Source organism: Cryptomeria japonica, chromosome 5 (genome assembly GCF_030272615.1).
Source record: "Cryptomeria japonica chromosome 5, Sugi_1.0, whole genome shotgun sequence".
NCBI classification, from domain to species: domain Eukaryota; kingdom Viridiplantae; phylum Streptophyta; class Pinopsida; order Cupressales; family Cupressaceae; genus Cryptomeria; species Cryptomeria japonica.
The window spans coordinates 352,255,331-352,263,586 of NC_081409.1; positions in this window are offsets into that span (position 1 = coordinate 352,255,331).

An 8,256-nucleotide genomic window follows, 5' to 3' on the forward strand; every position below is an offset into this window, starting at 1 on the left:
ATTCCATTTTGTGATGCTGATGGAACTGATGGAGAGGTGGGATGCAGACACTTCGATGTTCTCAATACCTATGGGGGAGATGATGGTCACCCTTGAGGATGTATACCACATTTTCTGCCTTCCTATTAGAGGAGAGACCGTGAGATACCTGTAGACACCTAAAATTTTCCAATCTAATTAAATAAATATCTTTATTTATTTAATTACTTTAGCCTAATTCATCTATTAATTAAATAAATCCTTATTTATTTAATTAATTCATTTATCATCTTCTAGCCTTATTTCTCATTTAGATAAATACATTTATTTATTTAAATTTTCTTTTTTCTAAATTAAATGAATATCTTATTTATTTAATTATCCCACTTCTTCTATTAATTAAATAAATCTTTATTTATTTAATTAATTCATTAACCTTTTCTACCCATGACACATGTCATTCATCTCTTAATTCATACACTACCTACCCCTTTCATTATTTTATTATGTCTTTTACCTACCCTCTAATCATAGCCGACCTCCTTTTACACCTCTCAATCTTATCCCTCCATTTCATATAGTGTCTTCTATATAAGGAGATGCTTCCTTCATTATTAAACCCCCCCGTTGACTACTTGACTACACTATGCTTTTGAACATAGGCGATCCTACTTCCAACCACATTCCGTTTTTTGTTGAGCTCTTGTGCACATAAAATCTGAGAGCAAATATGTCAAGCAAGATCAATGGAGATCCAAACCCTATTGGACATGTGATGGTATAATCTTTGTGATTTCATTTGATTTGCATTGTCTTAGGTAATCTTCCTATGTTATGGTGGATCTTTGTTGTTGTTAGGCTAGGGTTTTGTGGTTGAATTCATTTAGCCTTTCAATATCGTTATTATTGTTATCCATTTTCCCCATATACATTTTGGCATGCCCCATGGGACATGTATTTTTGTTAGATCTATGTTTTTTGTAGATTTTTCTAACCCTATATTGTTGTTTTGTAAAACAATTTGGAGAATAATCTTGTGCAACTAGGGTTTTGGACACAAAATCAAGATCTTGGAGAGATTTGATCATATCTCACAAACGGCTTGGAAATTTTGCACCAAATGTTTTTTGCAAGTTTCAGAAAGTATCAAGAGATCTCAATCCAAAATTCAGAATTTTTGGAGCACATTTTTCATTTTCTATGAATTTTTTATGATTTTTCATAAAAACTTAATTTTGAGAGCAAATGAGAGAATTTGTCAGATTTTCTTACATTTTTGGAAATATCTCATAATTATACATAGGATCTGTTCTTTGTGATTTTAATTTTGATGCAAAATGTTTCCCTAAAAATTGGATCTTTAAAAATTAGGGTTTTTCCTTATTTTGATCAGATCTCATAAATGGATTCGAATTTTGGCATCAAATATTTTTTGCAGGTTAGAAAAAGTATCAGAAGGATTCAATAAAAATTTCATATTTTTTGGATCACTTGTTTAATTTATATGAATTTTTTATGATTTTTCATAAAAAATTAATTTGGAGAGAAAATTAGTGAATTTTTCATATTTTCTTACATTTTTGGAAATCTCTCAGAATTATACATAGGATCTATTCTTTGTGATTTTAAATTTGATGAAAAATCATTCCTCACAAATCAAATCTTTGAAAATTAGGGTTTTGCATTATTTTACTCATATCTCACAAACTGCTTGGATTTGTTGTAGAAATTTTTTTATGCAGGTTTGGAAGACCATCAAGACTCTCTAGTATAAATTTTAGATTTTTTGGATCGATTTTGCATTTTATATTAATTTGTTATGATTTTTCATAAAAAATTAATTTTTGGAGCAAATTAGCAATTTTTTTGGATTTTCTTACATTTCTGGAAATCTCTTGAAATTTTACAGGTGTTTTTTTTTATAATGAATTAGATCTTTGAATTGGTCAACAAAATGCATTGTTGAAGGCCCTTATTTCACAGTCTTTTGGATCTAAAATTTACCTAACTTGTGTGCTTGCAGGGAGGGGTGATTATTTCAAACAATCTAAACTACTAATAAATCTTTGTTGTAGGTCCTTGGCAAGGTTTTTTGGATTTTTATTGTGTGCCTTAGTTTCATAGACTAGCAAACACTTCAATTAGTGCACTACAATTGAATCATTGTCTTTTGTGTCTTGAGCAATAGGCTCTTTTTGTTTAATCTTTAGAGGGCCTATCTTCCCGTGTGGTCATTAGGACTACTAGTGAGAAGAGAACGACCCAAGTGGTAGTGAGAAAAACCCACCTCTTCCAAACCACTATAAACAACTATATTCATGGTGAAAACTATGGATAACATGTGCTGATTAGTTCATACCGACACTATGTCTCCCCATAAACCCGTTTGATCAAATTTATTTGATCAGTTGTAGGGCGTAACCCCTATCGGCTGGGAGCCTTTTGTATTTACAGAGCTGAAAGTGCCGCATGTATGGCCATATGAGCGGATGCCCTTACTAGCACCTTTTTGTTTTAGAAGCCAAAATCCTTCTAGTTGTTGAGGTAGGAGGTCGGACCTCTGGTAGCGGCCCACACACATACAGTTCTTAGTAGAGATAAAAAGTTCACCACGGGGAGTTTTCGTGGGGACTGATGCTTGGCTAACTCGAGAAGTGAGTGCTGAGGGTGGAGCCAGTGAGGTCAAGCATCTAAGTATCTGCTTTGAATAGCGTAGCCTCGGGGGTAAAACCTCATGTGGGATCAACAACTATTGTCCTGGCCAACCATAAGAATTGTGCTTGACTTATTTTAAACATTCAAAACATTCAAGACCAAATAGCAAAACATTGTGTCTTTTGTGTCTTCAAGTGTATGCAAAACATTTTTACATCAAACAACACACTTTTCTTGGAGTCATTTTGAGTCTAAACACTTGCAAACATTGAGTCCTCATCAACATTGTGTCCTCTTGTCACGAAAAATAGTCTAACATTCAGATTTGGTCACAACCAACAACTTCACAAATTGGAAAAATTTTACAGTCCAGCAAACAAGAGCAATCAATTTCAGAATTCTTAAGCTTCCTAGGTTGTTTCTCCAGGTTTTCATCTAGCATTCAACTTGTCTTTGGGTCTCACAAAGTCCATCATTTCTTTACATCTTGCATTAAATTTACATTTGTCTAAACTTGAGTCAAAAGGTCACTTGCTTATCCTCATCATACTTTGTCAACATACTACATACAACAACATTTTGCTAAGTGGTCCCTCATCAAAGTCTATCACCTTTGGGTCTCATTTGGTCTTACTTAGAGTCAAGGTCAACTTACCTCATCAAGAGAAACTATCCTCTCTTTGGAAGCCACACCTACTCTACTACATACATACTTGGTCTTACACTTTGGACATTGCAAGTACACTTTAGATTCATTTACATTCCATCCAACTCTTGGTCTTCCATACCTTTTCCATTTTCATCTAGTCTGACACATCTCAGTCAATACCTAGTTCATGGTTGAAACCCATCTTCAAAAATCTAGGAGAGAAACTAAAGAGGCTCAAGAGTCCGCAAACATGAGTTCTTATGAGTATGACAATGATATCTTTTTCAATTCTGATCATACTACATTACTTGACATGGATGCCTATAGAAACATTCCAAATGTTGAGAACATGGACACTACAAACAACAATGATACACACAATGATGATATGGACAACTTTTCAATACATTCAGCTGATGTGGAAGAATCCATTATGGATCCCCGTTTCAATCGATTGGTTGAGGAAATAATGAGGAGGAATAGACAATACTTCTTACAAATGATGGCACAAAGTGGAGCCAAGATACCTCATGATTTTGTCATGTCTCAAATAATGGAAAATCGACCTTTGCAACAACCTCACTCCAACATGGATCAAAGGAGGCCTAATAGTGGAGGAAATAGAGGACCACATATGGTGCCTAAATCACCATCATCTTTGTTTCAAAAACCAGAGGTCCTACATACACAAGGTCAAGCATATGATACTCATCTTCGCAGACCATTATGGAAGTCTTATGCAGAAAAATACACTCAAGCACATGCTAATGCTAAAGACTTACCACCAAAGCAATTGGATATCCAAAGGCATGATCAAAATTTGGACACAAGGAAACGCCGCGTCAAATTTGAGGGCAATGTATTAGAACATGACATGCTTGTAGAGTATGGTATACATGGATAAAATAGATATTTCGTTCCTCAACATGAATCTATCCCAAGTGGTCCATATATGCAGCTTCACTATAGACCTCCTCTATATGAACATGTGTATGATCAATATCATCCATATATGCAACATGCTTCTCCTCCAATTGGTGCCTCAAGCATGGGGTATGGTCCAAGAAGTCGATCTCCACCTAAGAGCAATTTGGAGCAACAAATCAGGGACTTACAAAAGAAAATGGAGGACATAAATACACTGAAGCCAACATACACAATGAGAGACATATGTCCTTATCCATTTGACAAGAGCATTCCAATGCCTCCTTTTCCTACACACTTTGTGACACCTAAGTTTGATAAATACAGAGGCAAAAGGGATCCTAAGGCACATATAAGACAATTTTTCACAGCTTGCATTGAGATAGCGGCAGAAGAGACATATTGGATGAGATTATTCCCACAGAGCCTAGGCGATCAAGCTATGGAATGGTTCTCCCAATTTCCACCTGGAATTAAGTCATGGGGTGACTTAGCAGAGGCATTTATTCAACATTTATCCTGCAATATAGAGACAGACATATCAGTCACTACTTTGTGCAACACCAAGAAAAAAGAGGGAGAGTCTTTTGCATCATTTTTACAAAGATGGAGGAATCTAGCTAGCAGATGCTCTTGTGAAATTCCACAAAAACAAATGGTAGAAATGTTCACCCAAAATGTTAACAAAGAGATTGGTTATGACTTAAGGAAAACTTGTTTGTCCACCTTCAAGGACGTCATTGAAAAAGGCTTAGCGACAGAAAAGGTCCTAATTGAACAAGGAGTCATTAAGATATTCAAGGAAAACAAAGATGACTTTAAAGGAAAAGATAAACCAAGATTCTGGAATAAAAACAAGAACACAGTCAATGATGGTGTTGTTGATGCCAATACAGTGCAACCCAAAATCATTTTTTTTGGATCAAGCTCTACAAACAATCAAGTGAATACTCAAACAACTTCAAAGTCACGAAGGAAGTACACCCCATTGGGAGAACCACTTGAGTCAGTTTTCAAAAAGCTAGTGGCAAACAAGGTAATCACTATTCCAAATTTTCCTCCGTATGAACCAAAGGTTAAACCAAATTGGTGGAATGATGATGAATATTGTGAATTTCATAAGAGCAAGGGTCATAAGATAGGAAATTGTCATCGACTGAAGAACATCACACAAGATCTCATTGATAGAGGTGACATTGAGATTGAAGGACACTTATCTAATCAAGAACATGAGATGTTTAAGGAACCATTCCCAAAACAATGACAAAGGAAAAGCTAAAGCCACAGATGACCAAACCAACTATACAAGAGCATCCTATAACTATGATTCAACCATCAATCACATTTTGATGGACAATTATGTCTCTACCATTGTCATCAAGGACAAAACGCCAGAGGATTCTGCCTAGAGACCCAAGATTGTCTTAAAAGGCATTGGATCTTCTTCCGAACCTACCTCTGAATGTCATGTTACAACCCGCCGAGGTAAATTCACTTTGCAAGGTGCTCTAGCTAAAAACACTGCTTCCTCATCAACCAAACCTGAGTATGACCTTGTAGAACAGTTAGGGAAGACACCCACGCTCATCTCCATACTTGAACTCTTGCGCATATCCCTCGCACATAAATCCATTCTTGACAAAATCTTGAGAGAAACTGTTGTTCCTACTGATCTGAACATGGACCATTTTCAAGCCATGGTGGGATACCTTTCCATTCCACACTCCCTTACATTCACAAAAGCCAATGACACCTCCGTAAGTCAGCCACATAATGCACCATTACACATTGAAGCCTTCATACACAAACATAGAATCAAATGAGTCCTGATAGATGGAGGAGTAGGTCTAAACATTTGTACATTGAGCACTATTAAACAATTGGGATATTCTAATAAAGCTGTAAATTCTACAAACAAAATTACCATCAAGGCATATGATGATGAAGAGCGTTCATCCAAAGGCACAGTCACCTTGCCTCTCAGAGTTGGGCTAGTTACGAAGGATGTGGTTTGTCAAGTCCTAGACCTAGATCTCACATACAATATATTACTAGGACGTCCTTGGATTCATGAAATGAGGGCAGTACCATCAACATATCATCGATGCATCAAGTTTCCACACAATGGAGTTGAAGTGAGCATCAAAGTTGACCCAAATCCATTCATATATTGCAACAATCTACGACCTAGATCAGAAATAACAATTCCAGCCAATTGAGAGGCTATTCCTTCATCAGCATATGTGGATCTAGAATCCTTGAAAGCTTCTACATCCAAACAAGCAGAGATCAAAGAAAATTTCAAGTTTAAAGACATGGGATGTGGTGAGTATATCTTTCATGTTGATCAACTCCCACTATCTCCTAAGGTATTCAGTCAATAGGAACAACCTACAAACAATTTGCAATGCCAAGGAATTGGGTGTGAACCACCTAGTGTTGTGGCTACTAAGTCTGAATGCAAATCTCCTCTAGTGGTGCAAGCACCTCTTGATATCAATAGTCCTAAGAGTGGTTCCAACAAAGAATCCATTAAGCATATCGCCAGCCCTCTTGAAAGATCACATAGCCTTACCATATCATCCACTCATTCCATTTCCACTCCACTCCTAGACTTGGATCAACAAGAATTACAAAAGCCCTTAATTATTAGGGATTAAAAATCAAGCATTGAAAAGAAAAAACTAAAAGTCAAAACTAAAGAGAAGTCCTTTAGTCCAAATCAAAATCAAAAGCTATTGGACTCTTCAAAAATCAAGGTCAAGGATAAAAGTTCTACAATTTTAAGTCAAAAAGTAGACTTGTTGATCTTAAGTCTCCATCATGTCATGATACTTTCACTTCTTTTCACAATCATAAGCCTTCATAACTCATCCACTTGTTTCACACATTCTTTCCCTTCTGGTGATACATCATGGACCTTTAATGGAACTTCCTCGAAGGACTTTGTTATTAGGGATGCCCAAACTTCTTCAGGTGACATGCATATGGGCCTGTGTAGTCCACACACTAGAAATTCTATCTCAGTTCCTTCATCAAGGAAGACAATCACTTGAGAAACATATCATTCAGTCAAGGAACATCGTAGCTACAATCATAAATTCAAGCCTCACACATTTGAGGTGGGTGACTTAGTTCTCAGAGAAAATCCTAAAAATCAGCAAGATAGAGAGAAGAAGGGAAAATTCGAACCAAACTGGCTTGGTCCTTACATCATCACAACAACATATAGATTTGGTGCATATCAGCTCTCAACTCTAGATGGAAAACCTTTGGAGTATCCTATCAACAACATGCACCTTCGCAAGTTTTACACATAGCTCTTTGGAATATCCTAATTCAAAAATACAAAAAAAATCATAAAACATAAAAAATCGTTACTTGGTGAAAACCTGGAAAACGAGCACCTTGTGACACAAAAAAAATCAAAAAATCAAAAAAGTAAAGAAAAACATTTCGTCCAATGGTGAAAACCACTTCAGTGGCACCCTAGGCAAGTACCATGGTGAAAACTAGGTCACCGGCACCATGCGTAGAGACATTTCTCCTCCCTCCTTCAGGATTCCATTTCATCCTTTCACTTTGCACACACTCACAACATATTCATTCATAATAAACATACACATTCCCATCATGGCTTGTTATTGATCTACCCAAGATCGGTTAGCTATCCATAATAACCCCCTCTTTCCATCCATAATAAATCAGATCCTATTTGTGGCTAAGGAAAATCCTACATCTAGTGATGGGTGTGGAACTGAGAACATCACATATTTTGAGGAGTACAGTTTCTTCTAGCTTCCTTCAGTCTATCCATGCACAATCCATAATAAAGCAGCATTTGCATCACAATTCGCAATAAAGTTTCATCTTATTTGCAATAAAGTATCAGTTTCATGGATTCAGTCAGTTTTAGATGAGATAGCAGCAACAATGGGCTTCAACAAAATCAAATCTTTCAACAGACTCAGACAACATATGGTTTCATGCTATCTATCCTTTTTGTGAAAGTAAACATTGTGACCACAATCAAATAAGACTTATACAAG